Here is a 17,172-nt window from a genome sequence, read left to right on the forward strand (position 1 = left end):
CAGATTATTTGGAGATAACGTTAGACTTGAGAATTGAGTCAGTAAAGCTATATTTTTCCGTCTCCCTGATAAAACTTTTGTATAGTTATTAATAATCCCCCGAAATCGAGGAAGTCTGCACCTCTCCTCCCAGGGAAAGATGCTTTTCCTCAGCAGAGACTCAGAGAAAGGAAGTGGAATGTTGAGAAGCCTACAACTAAGGCACAATGTTCTCTAATCCAAAAGTTTGCAAACTGGGCTACGTATACCCTGGGGATATCCAAAGACTTTCCTACGTGAAATCAGGAAAAGATAGTTTTAGGAGAAGCATATTCTACTCCTCAAATTTCCTCTGTACTCTCCTAAAACTTCTCTTCCTAAAAATGTACTTGGGGTCATGATGAGTCTTAAGCACTGCTATTCTCCCTCCATTTTATATGACTCTCTATTTTAACAAAGAAAAGTATATATTTTTTTCACCATCTGGTGTCTTCTTAGGGTGCATTGAACTTAAGAAAACATAGGAGAAAAAAAGGGACAATTTTAAGTATTGCCTAAACGTTGACATAACAAATGGTTTTGGTGACCGGGCAACCAATCTGAGTGCATGTCAGCTCCCCATTCTTTGCTGCCAACACAATTGAGTTGTCATGAAAAGTTTATCCGAAACATTTTTGGTAATAGATCACCATGTGATTTTTGACATGTAACTCTGCAGGAATGCAAAGAAAAGTGGCATGGCTATTGTAACAAATCCCTCCCCCTTCCCATCTACTTATATGAACAAGTTTGCTAAGGACAAGAGAAGACATGGCATGAATTAAAGAAGGAAAAAAAAAAAAAAACAGAATCTATACCAGAAAATGATCAGAAGTTGGAGAGGAAGCCATAACAAACGAGCCTGTTCAGCTCATCTCATTTAATTAGAACCAATTCACTCCTGGAATTGTTAATATTTAAAGCGGGGTGCAGAAGCTACCCAATCTGAATTTGAATATCTGAGAACTTCAAGTCTGAATTTCTTTGTAATAGAAAGAATTTTGGTGGTAGGAGTGGGCAACGGACAAGAATTCTACCATAGCCTTACAAAGTACTAAGTTTTCTAACTAAGGAGGCAAAGACAAAGAAAGCTACTCAAGAGTCCAGTGGACACTTAAATAGGAAATAGCATTGTACCAGGGTGCAGTAGTGCAGGCCTGTAGTCTCAGCAACTCCGGAGGCTGAGCCAGGCTGATTACAAGTTCAAAACCAACCTTAGCAATTCAGTGAGCCCCTAAGTAACTTAGAGAGACCCTGTCTCAAAATAAAATATAAAAAAGAGGGTCTGGGTGCAGTGGTAAATGCCTGTAATCCCAGCGGCTTGGGAGGCTGAGGCAGGAGGATCTTGAGTCCAAAGCCAGCCTCAGCAACTGCAAGGCGCTAAGCAACTCAGTGAGATCCTGTCTCTAAATACAAAATAGGGCTGGGGACGGGGCTCAGTGGTTGAGTGCCCCAGTACCAAAATATACACATACATATATGTAAAGGGCTGGGGAAGTGGGGAAGTGGCTCAGAGCCCCTGGATTAAAAGTGGCTTAAGTGCCCCTGGATTCAATACCTAATACCCCCCCCCTCAAAAAAAAATGGTCGGTTTATATTTTTGTTGCTTTTGGATACACAAACTATCTAAAAACTGTATTTTTTACTGTGTTGAAAAATGACTGAATTATCAGGTAGTACTAAGGATATGTTCATTCTTTCTTTACCACCGTTGAGTATATTGTCACTACAGAATATTTAGAAACCCTCTTTTTTATATTAAAAAGGTGTGAACAAATAAGTCTCAACAAACAAACAAAAAAAGCTTCTAAATCTTTGGGCAATGCTTCCAAACATACATCTTCCGACTTTTTTTCCTTGTCATGAACTATAATGCTCCTCATTCATCTTTCCTCAAAGGAAATTTACAGTTGAGTGTGACTATCTCTGCTTAGAGCCAAGTGCATCTTTCATACAGGCAGCCAACTTCACATAGATTCAGGGATGATCCTTTGAAGGAGCCAGAAGAGCCGTATCATTTTATCCTCATGCATGACTGAGGGGTATAAAATCCCCATTCCACCTCTAGGACTAGTGCATAACCCACAAACGTACACACAAACAACAATGCTGGTGAGATTTAGCAAACTAGAGGGACTATCAATTGAAATTTTCCACTCTGAAACAATTTCATTAGAGATGGCAGTGCTAGAAACGGTATTTTATAGTTGACTTCCACCAAATTACAATGCAGCTCAGATTCAAAGTCTCTATTATCTTTGGCAGAGGTTTTTAAGACCATTTTTATTTACTCCAAACTCTATATGAACAAAGCCAGCACAGGTCCTTTGCAATTTTTACATCAAGCACTTCATGCGGTAATTAAGTAAGTAAAAGATCTCAAAGAAAGCAACAAGAGAAAGCACCAGACATCACTTACTGATTGGTAGAATTTCGGGGATTTAAAATTTCTGTTTTACAACTGCACTTTATTACTGTTTTATCCTTACGATGTAATAAGTCCCAACTGCTTCAGTAAGGATGAAGAAGCCTTCACAGCTTTAATGAAACATTTTATTTGCTATTGAAACTTTTATTATTTCCAAATGGTAACAGACAAGAAAAATAACCACCACTTCTATTTGAAAAAAAAAAAAAAAACTTTCAGTAATTTTAATTGTTTTGTTTTGGGATAGATTTTAAGGCATTTAGATTTATTATATTTATGCTTACTGTTTTAACTTAGTTTTAATGGACTAAAGAAGTATATACATATACACCCTATTACAAAATTATTAATTGAAATACTAGATAGTTATATACAACTATGCACCATCAGATAGATATTGGTCTATTCTGAATAAGAACATCTTGGAATTTAAGATCCTGTATATCCCAGCTGCTGACCATAGGCATGTGACAGTCACAGGTAAGGGACAAAGGCTTGGAAGTAGAACTGCCTGGCTTTGTATTCCAATTCTGATCCTTCCTAACTATGCCGTCTTTAGCAATTTCTCAGTTCTCAACTTCCTTATCTGTAAAAATGAGGGTGACTAGAACCCATCTCATGTACAGTGGGAAGAATCAATGAGTTATCTCATATAAACCATTAGAATAGAGACTGACACATGGTAATCAATTAATAAATGTTTAGTTCTCACATGGTTTACATAGGATGTAAACAGGATGTACTATCAGAAAATACCATTCATTCCCATACCATTGTTGAGTTTTACTTTATTCTAGACACTGTGCTAGGTACAGAGGGAACAAAGATTAATAAGATGTAGTGCCTCCTTCTCCAAGAACTTAGCATTTTAATGCAAAATATTTATTACTATCTTCGTAACTTTTTTGAAGAGTACAAGAAGGATACTCTTTCACTAAATCACAAATTTGCTTTTTCCCTCTTGTACTTGGAACTAATAGAGCTTCAGAAAAATTTGACTTCAGTTTCTGAAATCTTAATCATGCACAATTTAATAAGCAGCTTCAGGTTTTTCCACATTTTAAAATAGATGATTAAATGGTCTAATCAGATTCTAACTTAGCCAAAAACTTGAAAAACAGGAAGACAACCATGACTGACACATTCATTTTCTCAAATGTGGATGTACTGCAAACAGCAGCTGCAGAAAAATAATGCTATTTACATCCCACATGACCCATGGCCAACTAAATTGCACAGGAATTCAACTTCAAAACATTAAAGTACCTAAATGAAATTCCATTTAAGATAAAACATGAAGCTCATTTAGTCATAACTTCATCAATTTCCAAAAAATTCTGAAACTGACTTCCAACAGGACACCTTATAGGGCTTGGCTTTTTCCAAATGCTTATGTCCCTACACTCAAGAGAATTTATTCAACAAGTTTGACTATAAATCCCAAGAACAACTAATGTGGTGTTACAGACATCACAAACTCCAAATGATCTTAAATATGTTGTCTTTTGCTAATTTGCTGCTCTGGAAAATGTGCAATAAATGCAATTAAAAAGGAAAGCATTTTTAAATTACTTGCAAGACCAACTAGGATATTTATCTGGCTACTAGATGTATCATAATAAAAAACCCATCTAATATGCATTACATTGCTTAATTCAGAAGGAAATTGGATATCATTCCTTCAAAAAAAAAAAAGAAAGAAAGAAAGAAAGAAAGAAAAGAAAGAAGAATGGAGACTTTTTTGTGAGTGCGCCATAGACAATAATGACAATGTTAACTTTCTAGAATATACTAAATATTGACAAAATAGATCTTGTAAGGAGTCACCCTACCCAAGGGAAATCATGTATAAGCAAATAGGCACATATCGCCCTCCTCTTGCCATCCTTTGCTGTGTCATATCACTTTCCTTGGTTATAATCCTTTTAAAGGACCCTTGTGATCCCTTTTGAGATTGAGAAGATAAAAATCCTGACATAAAGGCCTCCCCTCCCAATGAGACCTTCCTCAACATGGAATCAACTCACATCTCTTTTAGATGCAAGCCTCTAGGTGAAAATTTATCTCCGATTCAAATCTCCAAACGAATGCATATTTTGGTAACCTCTCCTTTTGCATTTAAACACATATGTTCCACACCACAGGATCGTCTTCATCCTAGCTAAAGTCCCTGCTTTAGTATGCGTTTTTCACAACCATTTTTTTTTTTTTTCTAAATCTTTCCAGGCTGAATGTTTTAAAATGGGGCGAAAGTCGGTGAAAGAAGGAGAAGGAGGGGATACGATGCCTGGGATTTCTGCCAGCCTCGCTGCAACCTAGAATACGTATTATTATTTTTTCTCTCTCCCCAGCCCTCCCTCTCTCTCCCCCTCTCTCCCCTCCGCAGCAGGAGGGAGAAGGAGGGGCCGCTGGCTGGAGCCACCACCTGCCGCAGCGTGGAATAGCTCCAGTTGTCACTTACCCAGCAGGGTGAGAATGGCTCATTTTTGCAGGATCCCTTTTGGACCCCGCGGCAGGTGCGGCGGGTGGGTGCGTGGGGCCCGGTGCACACTGGCGCCCAGGCAGTTGCGCTTGCGGGGTGGCTTCGCACTGCGGTCGCCAGTGCGTGGGGCACCTGAGCTGGGCCGCCGCCCCTCGGCTCCCGGGCTCCCTGCAGCCTCCCGGGCCCCCACCCTCTGGCGGTATCCACAGCCTCCCGGTTGCTAGGAGAGGAGGAAGGCAAGCGCCTAGGGTCTGGAGCAGAAGCGCTGCTGGAACCCAGCCTGGGGGAAACTGGAAGTGAAGCCAGCTTTCCCTTTTTTTCTGGGCCCTGGGATGGGAGGAGACCCAGACGGGTCCCCTCTCTGTTGCTCTGTGGGCATGGGTTCCCTGGCATTCATAATCTGAAAACACAAACACACGGGGATGTAGGGGGAGGGGGGGAAGAGCGCGCGCGCACGCACACACACACACACACACACACACACACACATCTGTTTTGGCCTGTGTGTTTCATATTAGGCCCTGGGGAAAAAAAGAACTGGGTGAAATGTCTGGAAGTAATAAGAGAGGTACAGCTACAGGGAGATGGTAGCGTTTCCAATCCTAAAACAGACCCTAGACTGCAAGTTTAAGGGTAGAAAAAAATCTCCTTCTCTTTCCATGTGGGTTTTGACTTTGTTTCTGCCTGTACAGGCCTTCTTTGTTTTTGTTTGAGGTCCCTGTTCACTCTAAGCTCAGTAGGCTAGCTGACAGCTTTGATGTTCAGAGGTAGAAAAGATGCAGTTGTTCAGGAAAGCATACTGGGACAGTAATTGTAACCATATAGGAATCCAGGTCTAGAATGCAGGTCTCAGATGAAGACCTGCATTTAAATGAGAGCGCCTTCGTAGGAGCAAGTTTAAGTGCTGGGTTCAGGTGGCCCTCTCTTTGGATTGATCTTGCTCTGTCAGGTTTTTGCTCCATCTCTGGCTTCAGGGATCGGTTCAGGAATATCTGGAGTGTCTGAGCTACCTGTGGATCTCCATTCTAGCTCATCCACACTCAGAGGTGAGAAGGACATCACCTCTTTCATGGCATTCTGCTTTTCCACCTGAAGGCCCAGCAAGCCTCTCAATCTACTTATGATGACATTCAAGGCCCTCCATCATCTGGCCCCAGTATCCTTCATCAGCCTCACTGTGACCACTTTCTACACCTCCACTTGCCTTCAAATCTAGCAAAACCAAATGCTTGTACTACCCCTATAATGGGAATATATGTCTACCTTTAACTACAGGGAAACCTTTTATTTATCATTCAACACTCAGTTTGAACACTGTCTTCTTTGACATCCTCAAGTTTGCTGATAACATTGGTTTGTGTGCCCTCTTGACCTGGACATACCTCTATTTTACACTCACCATTGAACTACACTTGCTGGCATATGTGGTTTCCTTTGCCCTTTGCATGTGAGCTCCTCTCTTTTGCAAATTTACTTTATTTCTCTATGTTCTCAGAAGCATGCAGCATTTGACAAATGTTTGGAGCAAAAATGGAGTAAAAGAAATCTCTTCTAAGGTAGAATTTTAATTGAGTACTTAGTAAATGTTTCTCTTGACTTTTTATTGAGCACTTACTAACATTATCTCATTTAATCCCCATTTTCACCTCCTGAGATTGGCTTTCTCCTCCATTTCATAGCTATCCAAAACTGAGGCACAGAGAAGTTAATAATTTTGCCTGAAGTCTACAATGGCTGTCAAATGGAAAAACTAGGATTCAAATGCAAATCTGCTTGGTTCTAAGAGCTGTAATTTTAACAACAGTAGTGAGATTTCTTTTCCCCATATTTCTTGTAAATTGTTGCAGAAATCAATATTTTTTATGCCATCAAAGACTTCAGACCTGAAGACCAGAGACATGGGGGTGGGGGAATTGAGGAGGATGCTAGTTCAATAGCTCAGATCTTGAGACTGAAGGATTCAGGGTTACTTTGGGGACCAGATGGCTAGAGCTAGAGATAAACAGAAGTCCTCTTTTTCCCCATATGGCTTAGCCTCCACACATCTAACTATGAGTCCCATTTGAGATTGCCCTTAATGCTCATCATAATTAGATTTCACCTGGATAAAAATCAAAACTCAGGGGGCAGGGAGAAAGAGGAGAAGGGACTAGAAAGAGACATAATTTTCCAAAGGTGCTGCCTATCCCTAAGGAGGATGTAAATAATACAATCTTATATAGATACTACTTGTTACATATTGATTCATTTTTTTTTCAAATACAAAGGTATTCTCTCACTGGTAGAATGAGAAAGGAAATTAAAGTACACTATTTAGATACTTGGGATTCTGTAGAAATGATTCCCTGGCACTCTGCAGACAGTGAGGTACCCTCAACAGCATGCATTAATTCATAAATGGGGTTTGAGTTCTCCACCCCTGTGAGCTGCACAATTTCACATGCCTGATGAAAACTGCAAGGAAGCTACTAATTTTCACTTCAGAAAATGCTCACTGTGAAAATGCATTGGGAATTTAGCCAGAAGGAATTTTTATGTTAATTTCGTGTATGGAGAAAGGGAAAGGGAATAAAGAAAAAACTAAATTAAACGGTTTCAAGACCAAATAGTCACTGAAGTCATTTTCATTTTCTCTCAGGAAAACAAGCCCCCAGCTATCCCCAGTAGTATCATAAATTCATAAAAAGATTTCTGTTTTGTAGAAAGACCTTTGGAGTGGGAATTGGGGTCAAGAGATGAAGAGAAGTAGAAGAGGAGGTAAGGCAGGATTACACCTCCGCTGTTGATTGCATCTCCACTTTGGGTGAACAGGACGAGCACCAAAGAATCATAGATCTAAACTCTCAGTGACCATGTTCTAGATCCAGGGGTGGGGGTGGGGTGGGGGTGGGGGGGTGGGGGGTGGGTAATCTATGGCTTGCAGCTAAATCCAGCCCACTGCTTCTTTTTGTACAGCCTGAAAAAAGCAATGGTTGCTACATTTGTAAATGCTTGGGGAAAAAAATCAAAAGAATATTCCAGTATGCAAACACTGATTTTTGTGTAAATCAGTTACTGATGACCTTGTACAACAACAGCAGAGTTGAGGAGTTACAACGGTGACCCTATGGCCCACAAAAACTTAAAATTTTTACTATCTGTTTCTTTACAGAAAAAAAAAAAAGCAAACCCTAGTCTATATTACCTTTACAAAGAGGTAATTTATCCTCACAAACTTTGAGAACATGTGCCACCCTTTTTTAACCTTGTATCCCCAGAACCTATCACAGTGCCTGGGTCCTGAATAAGCAAATAAATGAATATATTGGAGAAATAAAAATGTCTATATGCTTATCTTTCTTGTGAAGAAAACCAAATCAGGTAACCAAGACTTTGATCCAGATATAACCAGAAGACATTGCAGGGGAGGTCTTCAAGGAGACTGCTACCAATCATAGGCCCAAAGTGTCAGGGCCTTGGGGACACAGGGCTGCCTTTTTTAATCAGCACTACAAATCCCAGTGGGAGCTGGGTAATGTAAGCATTTCATCAGCATATGCTCAACTATTGATTGTATCTCCACTTTGGCGAACAGGAGCTGCACCAAAGAATCTAAACTCTCAATGACCATTACCTTTATAAGATGGTTATATTTATAGGATCATGTTCTGATACCTTACATTCCCCAAAGTTAGATTGGGTTGCTTAAAACTGTAGCATCAAGATGCTTGGAGAACAGAGAGTCCATGTGCAAGGATTTAACTTTAAATTATCGAAAACAGGAATTCCGTGCCCTGAAATTGCATCAGAACTGCTATACTCTCATCCCCCAAAATTTATATGCTGAAACTTAAACACCAATGTGAGAGTATTAAGAGGTGGAGGCTTTAAAGGGTGCTCATGAGAGAAGAACCTCATAGATGGGATTAGGGCCCAGATAAAAGGCTTTCTTCACCTTGCCACATAAGAACAAAGCACTTGGTCCCTCAGAGGAGGCAGCAGCAAGAAATCACCTTGAAAGTAGTGAGCATCCCTCACCAAACACACTGGCACTTTGATTTTGGACGTCCAGGCCTCTAGATTTATGAAAAATAAATTTCCATTATGTATAAACTATGCAGTCTGTGGTAGGTGTTTTATTATAGCAGCACAACAAGACTGAGGCACCAGTCTTCTCTAATAAGCCTGATTCCAGCGAGCCAGATAATAAAGCTTAACATTAGAAACAGGAAAGGCTGAGAGGTAACACACAATGACTAAATGGACAGACTCAAAGGGGCATTCCTAATGTGGAGTTCTCAGTAGCCTGGGTAGGCAAGGTACCACGAGATCCTTCCATTCCTATTTCTGAGCCAGAAACTGCAAGCAGATCAAATGGAATGGGGACAAAGGATTTATTTAGAGGCCATGGGAAACAATGGTTCTTTACTAGGCCTGAGGTCTCAGAGATGAATGGAACTCCTGTCTGCCTTCAAACTTGAAGTCTATTGGCTATAAAGACCTGTAGTCAAAGAATGACAAAGCGAAATGATAATGCTATGATGGCAGTCTGTATAAAGTGCAAGGCAGAAGTCTCCTCTGACTAAAATGCCTGCTTCACACCCATCCCCCCACCATTTCCAGTCACATGCCCACTGCTTGTGATGCTAAACATCACTTTATATTATTACTTCCTCTAGCCTTGTGCCATGGCTAATTTTAGGGGTCAACTCGACTGCAATGAGGAATGCCCAGGGTGTTTCCAGAGGAGGTTGGCGTGTATATCAGTGGACTGAGTAGGGAAGATCACTTCAATGTGAATAGGCACCTTCAAATCGACTGGGGCATTAGATAGAAAACTGAAAGGCAGAAGGAGACTCCCATGTTCTGGCCACTGGAGTGGCAAACCTTCTCCTCCTCCCTCTTGGACTCTAGGACTTGTACGTGCTAGTCCTCACTGGGCTCTTGAGCTTCTGGCCTCAGACTGGAGGCATGTCAGCTTCTCTGGTTCTGAGGCTTCTAAATTTGAACTGAGCAACATTACCAACTTCTCTGGTTCTCTAGCTTGAAGACAGACTGCTGTGGGACTTCTCAGCCTCCATGATCCAGTTCCCTTAATATATAAATGTCTTTGCTTTATAAATTATCTAGCCTCAGTTATTCTGTTATAACAACAGGGAAAAAAAAATGAAGGTACCTTAATACCCTAATTATTTCTAACCATCTAGTCCCAGGATTCTACATCAGGAGAGGAAAGAGACTGGAAGTAATGGAGACATGAGAGGGAGAAGAGAAAGAGAGGCTGTTAAGGAGGCATAACTACTAAGAGATTTGCGAGACACAATAAATACATTCCCGACCCCACCTAAAAATTTGTCTAGAGAAGTTAAAAAAGAACTTAAAGAGAAGGCAGTGCTCAAAATCCGTAGAAGTTGGCCAGGGAGATGGGACTCAGGGGTAAGAGACAGGACTTCTCCCAGCTAAGTTCTCTCCATCTAAGTCTTTCTAGCCGAGGGTAGACTCATCCAGGGTCTATGACCCTGTCCTGCTTCTGTAGCCCAAACATGAAAGGAGTTTGTGATTTGGAACAGAATAAAGGAGAGTGGAAAAAGGAAAAAAAAAAGTAGAAAATGACTTCATCAAAGAAATGGGATTCAAAGAGGACTCAGGTGTGTCAAGCTGCCGCTGTGGGATCCCCTGCTCTTCTAATGTGCCATCTGTATTTCCCATGGCATATGTTCACATGCTGCATTACTTTTGTGCTTGTTTCACCTTCTCCAGAAAACAGGGTAAGTTTATACACTTTCCTTGAGTGTCAATCAGATCACCAGGAATTTAGGAAGCATCTAACAAGTATTTATTGAGTAAACGATAGGTATATAGTCCATATTTCCCTTCACACTCCAGTAGGGGAAGAGGACGTGAAGAATGTGATACATAAGAGTCACAAAAAAGTATTTCTCTGCCTCTGGTCCCACTCACATATTTGTTAAATGTTAAGGAGTTCACTATGTAGATGATTGTCCACCATTAGGCAAAAATACCTTCTAAGCTACAGGAGCTGAATTTGGGGAGAGGAACTGAGTGAAGCTGTCATTTTGGCCAGATACAAAGGAAGACTAGGTTTGTTTACTTCTTCTAATGTTTCGGAAGTAACTACAGATGACTGATACTACTGCTTGCCACTGAAGAGGTTATATGGTGTATATATGTGGAGTACACAGAACTGAGATTCCACTTGGCCTGATCCTGCAAAATATCCATGGTCAGTTTATCATATTTCAGACACAATGCCAAGGGTTCCATTCATTGAACCCTTACAGCTATCAAGTAGTATTTTTACTACATTTTATAGATGAGGAAACTAGGACTCAAATAAGTTAAATACCAGCTAGTAAGTGACACAGCTAAGATTCCAATACCATTCTCTGTGATTCCAGACCCATAGTCTTAAACAGTTTGCTGCATTCCTCTCTCTCTTCCAAGATGTAAGAAAGCATCACCACACCAGGGAGGGGCTTGGTAATAATTGTAAGTTCTCTGATCTCAAATGGAAGCTGTTAGCTGCAACAGCTGTTCTTCTCCCAGGCCCCTCACTCACAGCAGCTCAGCAATGTGGCTGGTGAAAAGATACTGAAGAGCAAGAATTTGATTTTATTTTATTATTTTTTTTTAACCACACAGTAAATGGAATATTCCACACCTTTCCCCCCTTGAGAGCATTCATCTCTAAAAAAAAAATGTTTATAGCTTCATTTGGTTTAAATGACACTGGACTTACTCTGTTTCATGGGAGCAAAATAGCACTGGTCTTCAAGCATTCTGGCATCATAAACTTCTGCCTGGATTATCTTATTCTTCCGTCTATGGCTGAGAGGACACGAGGGGCTTTGAGCCTTTGAATTACATTGTATAGACAAGAACATTAGCTTCTTAAACAGCCTCCAGCCAAGACTGACTGGTGTTGCTCACCTGGAGGTGGACATTAGTCAGGCTTATAAAACAAACCATCTGAACTATAATATCATTTTTTTTTCTAAAAAATAAAATAAAAACATAGTTTTATTGCTTTCACATTCATATTGTCACTCAGACCAGATTAAGAAATTGCTAACTGATAGGGACTTTGAGAAACAGATATTGGCTAGGTAAAGATACCTTTTGTTAATTACCATATTAGTGTTACGTAATTAAGAACTCCTAAAGGAGTTTTTGGAGCTTTGTCATAGGGTTTACATGAACTCCTGTCAAGTGTGCTTTCACTAGTGATTGCTTAGCCAACACTGTCACCCTAGGGGCAGAAAGGTTAAAAAAAAAAAAAAAAGTTCCTGTCACTGTTGGAGTGATTACAGAATTTGAATTAATGAGGAGGATTTCTTATTATAATAAAAGACAAGAACTCAATGAAAGTTATGAAACAAGCAAAGAAAATACAAAAAAGGAAAACACAGGTCTAGAACAGGAATTGAAAGGAGTGATCACGTTAGCCAGATTCATATCCCTGACCCAAATACTTTGAGGCAATCAACTTGTAAAGAGAAAAGGCATTCTGTTCTGGAAGTTTCTGTCCATGATCAGTTTGCCCCTTTGCTTCTGGTCCTCTGGTGAGGCATCGTGTCTGTTGGGCAATGTATGGTGGAGTGTCACCTCAGGACTGGGAAGTAAAAGAGAAGAAGAGGAAGGGACTAGGTTCCTCTAAGGGCACACCCTGGTGAGCTAAAGACCTCCCACCAGGCCCACTTCTGAGGGTTTCCATCACCTCCCAACATGGTTGGGGACCCAGTCTTCAAAACATGGCCTTTTGGGGGACAGTTCAGATCCAAAGTAAAGCAGTGATTATCCACAGGCCAACTGCAGTAAAGCTCAAAGCAGTGAAAATAAATCACCAAGGAACAGATTTAAACAGCAAAACCACACTCTTGAAGCTCTCCCAATTCACACAGAAACAAAAATCCAGCAATTCTTTGAGATATGGACAGTTTTGTAATATGTATGCATGATCTTCATAGCAAATTGAAGATTAGCATTGTGGGATTGCAGGGTGTGGAGGTGGCTCGGTGGTAGAGTGTGTGCCTAGCATGTGTGAGGTCCTGGGTTGGATCCTCAGTGCTGCAAATAAAAATATAAATAAATAAACAGTTGGATTTTTCCTTTTCTCTTAAGTTTCTTTTTCTTTCTTTCTTTTTAATCCTTTCCTCTCACATCAAATCCCAAATACTTACTGAGGAGGAAGAACCATAATTGCAGGGTTTTATTCTTTGCACCTGTGCAAGGCTGTCACTACAGGGAGCTTTTCTCCCTGAGCCAAATGGTCAGTCTGACAGGGATGGGAGAAATGCTCTGATGAGCGCAGGTTCTGCACCACTGGAAACAGAAGCACAGAATTTCATGGCACTTGTCGCTTCTATGTGTTCTGTAGTCACACACAGCTACCAAGGCTATTTCCTACGTTGTAAGCCAAAGGGGGGGAAAGCAAGATGGTTAACACTGGAGTGTGCTACGGTGCGGAGAAATATTTAATAAGCAGGAAAAGGAAGTCTAGATGAGAATATGCGAATTAGAAGGCAAATAAGTAACAAAGGAAGAAGCAAAGACTTTAAACAGAAGGTGCACAGTTTTAATTATTCATAATAGCAAAAAAGTAGGAAACCCACAAATCCCCTCCATTTTACTTGGAGGCATGCCTTGGCACTTAGACTTGAGTAGTTCCATTTATTATAACTTCTGAAAACTTTTTTCAGATGTACCAAAAAGGCCATGTTATAAAGAATATATTTTATAAAAATTTTAGTTAGATTTATGGCTCCCCAAAATATCCACGTGTAAACCAGAGACCTGGGTTTGAGTCAGAATTCAATCACTGTGAAGATGGGACCTCTTTGGGCTTGCATGTCTCCACTCCCTAGACATCAGTTAGGCATAGCCAGTGACTGGTGCTGGCCAGTGAAGTGTGGGTGAAAGTGATGTAACATTTCTGGGTAGAATCTTTTTAGGGTTCCCGCTGGGACTCACTGTTTTTCTTTCCCTGCACAACGACCAACAATGTAGTTGATGATGCGTGCCTCAGCTTGTCCTCCTCAGCAAGGACAATACGCAGCAGAGCACCCTCTCCTAAAGCCACCATGGTCATGAACATGAACAAGAAGCAAACCTTTGCTGTACAGAGCAGCTGAGATTTGAGGGGTGGTTGATCACAGTAAAGCTGGCCCGTGGTCATTCATACAGCCACGTGACTTTGGGAAAGCTACTCACAATCTCTAAGGCTATGTTTTCTCACCAGAAAAATGAGGATGGCCTTACATATAATAAGCATTCCAAAAAAGGTGATTTGCTTATTCTTATAATAACAACTGCACATTATTAGACAGCCACCTATTCTAGTCACTGTCTTCTCTTACTTACATCATCCCTCATTCTCTCACATCAATCTTTTTTTTCAAGAGAATTGAATTTATTTTTAACTTACACATAAAAACATAAAATTTGCACATGTTAAATTGGATAATATGATGTTATGATACATGTGCACACTGGGTAATGTTTACATGAGGTTAAATAAATCTATCCTTTCAAACATTTATAATACACCAATATATTCTATTCAATCTCTGCTATAGATAACAGATTCCTCATTCAAACTTAAATTTCTCCCATCTTTCTTCTCTTGTACCAACTTGCAAAGTTTTTTTCTCTTCCTCACTCCATCTAAAAATGATTTGAACATTCAGTTTGCCTCACATCAATCTTATAAGGTAGGTGTTAAGACCACTTTTATTAATGATGAAACCAAGCCTCAGATAGTTATACTAAATTAACAAAGCTCAGCTGGCTTACAGATAGAACTGTCTTTTCCACCATGCCTCCTCCCCTAGAAGAAACTAGCTAATTTACCACTAAATAAGAAATCGTTTGATATATTTGTAATCAAGACAAAGATCTTAACATTAAAGAAACAAATAAAAAGAAAATAGATTATTTAGAATTTTGTGTCATTATGTTCTACGGTATTCATAGAGTCTCTCTCACTAGCTCATTTGGTTTTAATGATCCCAGCTAGAGACACACCCAGCAATTCCCAGTCTGAGCTTGCCAACTCCTGAGGGTTTATTAAGGGAGTAATATGGGTTTGCAAGCAAGTCTCAGGATTTCCACAAGTCTAGAAGAAATAATATATTTACAGAGGACAAGATGACCCAAGTTAAATAAAAAGTTTTCTTTTTTTATCAGAATTTGTAATGGCTCATCTCACAGTGGTACATTAAATTTCTCATAGGAAGACTTTTTTTAATTATCATTCCTGAATAAAAATAGACTTCTTCAAAATATTAAGTTCATGATGATTATATATCTCACAAGAAGGAACTAATTTAAAAGATTGTTAAATAATACTGTTTCCCAAATCTCAAATTTTGACCAAGACAAAGCTAACATTACCTTTTTCTAACTTATTACAACTTAGCTTCTAATAACCCACGATGTTCCCTTTAGCCCAGTGAGGCACTGGGAAATAGTATGGCAGGAAACATAGCTGACCATCAGGGAAAGGTGGTAAGGACCAGTGCAGGGTTCACAGACCAGCCGTGAAGTGCACTCAGAGGAGGATAAGGAAAGCTGCTCTTCCATCAAGCCTACAAAAAGAAGAGCTGACCTGTGAAATGGTCAGAATCAAAGTCACCTGGTTATTTGGGAGACACAGACAAGACACCTAGAATTTGGGGGAGGATCTCTCTCAAAGCACTTGGCAGGAAACTGGAAAAAAAAAATGTGTGTGTGTGTGTGTTTTAAAGGAGATTGTTAAAATGGAATTGTGGCCACCCTCCCTTTCCCACCCCCTGCTGGAAGTCCGATATTTATTTTCAGACTCAACCAAAGGCTCTTCAGCTGTCACCAGAACAAGGACATAGTTAAGTGTTTTTCAAAGAGACTCTGTGTCCAGATTTCAGGAGGACAGTCATAGGCCTTGTCATCAAAGCAAATAAGCTCTACTCTACTCTAGTCACAGTCCCAGGAGCAGCAGTAATGACAATTAAAAAAAAAAAAAAAAAAGCTGCATGCATACCGTGTACCAGGCTCTGAGCCAAGCGTGTTAAATGTCATGTCTCATCTTATACTAAAATACTATTATTTCCACCTTTTTACCGAAAAAGGTTCTGAGAAGAAAGGAATTGAAGTAATTTTCCTGAAGTCAGACACCTGTAAGTGGTGGCACCTCCTTCCAAGTGGCTCTCAGCCTCTATGTTACACTGTCCCCTGCAGGACAGTTGGGGATGAGCCGACTACAAATTGTGGGTATCCTCAGAGAAAGTAGAGGGGAACTGTTTTTATTTAGTGCTTCTAATGTGCTAACCACCCACATGCATTATCTCATTTAATTTTCAATTCCTATGGAGAGATATTATTATTTTCATGGTACAGAAGAGAAAAAAAAATGAGGCTTACAGACATTAAAAGCTAACGAACTAAGCAGACAAGGTGAGATGCCAACCAAGGAATTGTAAATCCGGATTCCTCTATAGCGAGTGCTTCTAATTTGGCCTCAAAAAATTGTTTGCATCTACAAAATATCAAGTATGTGTCCAAATTTCAGTTTATTTGAGAAATACCTGGATGTTTTAGTTGATATAATTTTGTGACATAGCAACTAAAAACTTCAAGATGATACTGGCTGATATTCTCAGATGTATAGTTTCCTCTTTGTTTTGCATTAATCTGATCACATTTGTGCTACTATAAATATAGGGTAGTTATATCTCAAGGTACGTTAGTCATTATAGTCTCTGAATAAAACCCACATTTTCTAAGTTGTAGGCCTCCACATTTGGTTTAAGGAAAGGGGGAAACACACCCTCTCATACATGACAAGAGAGAAATCAACACATTCATAGCTGTATACAGGGAACTCCTCACCACCAGCTTTCTGCTCCTTGTCATCCACTCTTATTCTTATTACACTAGCAGCAGGTGATGAGCCAATGTGTAGCCTGCATGCACGTCTGGCACTTCTCTCCAGTGACTTTAAGGTCAGCTCATACAGGCTGTGCACTGTGTGCCCAACTCCAGAGTGTACAGGGACCATGACATATGGTGCTCTTCACAACTGGGCAACTTAGTAACATTATTGGCACATATTTTTTCCTCTGCCTATGGGGCCTCTGGTAAAATGGAATAGAAAAAAAAATTTTTTTTTAAAAAACCTGTTTCACTTACTTACTTCTGGGTATGACATTCAACACTCCAAAATAAAAAAGCTGCTTTTAAATGTGCAATATCAAGTATGTTTATTAAA

The sequence above is a fragment of the Urocitellus parryii genome, chromosome 11, assembly GCF_045843805.1.
Source record: "Urocitellus parryii isolate mUroPar1 chromosome 11, mUroPar1.hap1, whole genome shotgun sequence".
Taxonomy (NCBI): Eukaryota; Metazoa; Chordata; class Mammalia; order Rodentia; family Sciuridae; genus Urocitellus; species Urocitellus parryii.